The sequence below is a fragment of the Crocodylus porosus genome, unplaced genomic scaffold, assembly GCF_001723895.1.
Source record: "Crocodylus porosus isolate Cpor-Errol unplaced genomic scaffold, CroPor_comp1, whole genome shotgun sequence".
NCBI classification, from domain to species: Eukaryota; Metazoa; Chordata; order Crocodylia; family Crocodylidae; genus Crocodylus; species Crocodylus porosus.
The window spans coordinates 6417040-6418626 of record NW_017728907.1 but is presented as its reverse complement, the minus strand read 5'-3'; positions in this window follow the sequence as shown (position 1 = coordinate 6418626).

Genomic DNA, 1587 nt, shown 5'->3' with positions numbered 1-1587 from the left:
TTGTCATCTCTGCTGTTTCCTGCTTCTTTGCCTCTTTATAGATGTTGGTTGGACTGCCTCTATGACACTAACTATGATATAAGCTAAGCATACAGGGATAGGAAAATTTCTTTTACATAGTAGTCACTAGGCAGATTTTCTACATAAGTTTCGTTTCTGCAGAACTGACACTTTTTAGATAAGAAGTAAAATTTACAAAGTACAGGTGTGTGGCCTACTGCCAGTAGAGAGCAGTACCAGGCGCTTGTTTTGATTAACTGTTAAGACTTCAAGGTTACATAAATGTGAGAATGCCGTGCAGCAGTTATACAGAAAAGAGAGAAAAAAAAATATAAAACAGTTACAGGAGGAAGAGATTGGATCACAGAAACATAGGAAAATAGGGCTGGAAGGGTCCTCATCATGTCTTCCAGTCCATCCTTCTGATCAAGAGAGGATCATCCCTGACTAAAGCATCTCAGCCCAGTGTCTATCCAACCTGCTCTTGACAATTTTCAGGGTGGGAGATTCTGCAACATCTCTAGGTAGCCTGTTTCAGTGCTTGACCACCTTCATAGTCAGAAAGATTCCCTTAATTTTCAACATACATTTCCTCTGCTGCAGTTTGAGGCTATTTCTCCTAGTCCTGCCCCTAAGAACCACAGAGAAAAGCCCATCTCCATCTTCTCTATAATCACATGCTAGGTATTTGAAGACTTTTCAAATCTCCTCTCAGTCTTCTATTCTCCAGAATAGATGGTCATTTTTCATGTGCCCCAGGGTTGGGGGAAGTGGACTGTGTGGCAGAGCACTGGTAGTGCCTGCCACTTTAAGAGTTGAGTCAAGTAGCTGGCAGGTGCTTGATTGTAGCAGCCATTTAAAACACTGGCTTCCAATATAAATAGGGCAGTTCACTGTTCCCCACCATGATGCAAGACGGACTCGAGGGGAATGCCTCCAGGCCTCAGGTCGGGGAGAACTGGATTAGAGAGCTTCTGGAGGGGCTGGACGTGTTCAAATCAGTGGGTCCAAATACTTTCCACACCAGGGTATTGAGGGAGCTAGCAGGGGTTATTGCAGGGCCCTTCGCATGGCTTTACGAGCGCTCGTGGTGCTCAGGCCAGGTGCCAGATGATTGGAAGATAGCCAACGTGGTCCTCATCTTTAAAAAAGGGAGGAGGGAGGACCCAGGCAACTAGAGGCCCATCAGTCTTATCTCATTCCTAGGCAAACTCTTTGAGAAGATCTTCAAAGAGCACATCTGTGATGGGCCGGCTTCAGAGACGATGCTCAAGGGCAACCAGCACGGTTTCATTAGGGGCAAGTCATGTCAGACCAACCTGATTGCCTTTTATGATTAGGTCACAAAAGCATTGGATGCAGGTGTCACCATGGACGTAGTCTTTCTGGACCTCAGCAAGGCCTTTGACAATGTCTCCCACCCATCCTCATTAAAAAACTAGGCGACTGTGACATTGATGCCTACACAGTCAGATGGATTGCAGATTGGCTGAAGGATCATACTCAGAGGGTGGTGGTGGATGGGTCATATTTCACCTGGGGGGAAGTGGGCAGTGGAGTGCCCCAGGGCTCGGTCCTTGGGCCCGC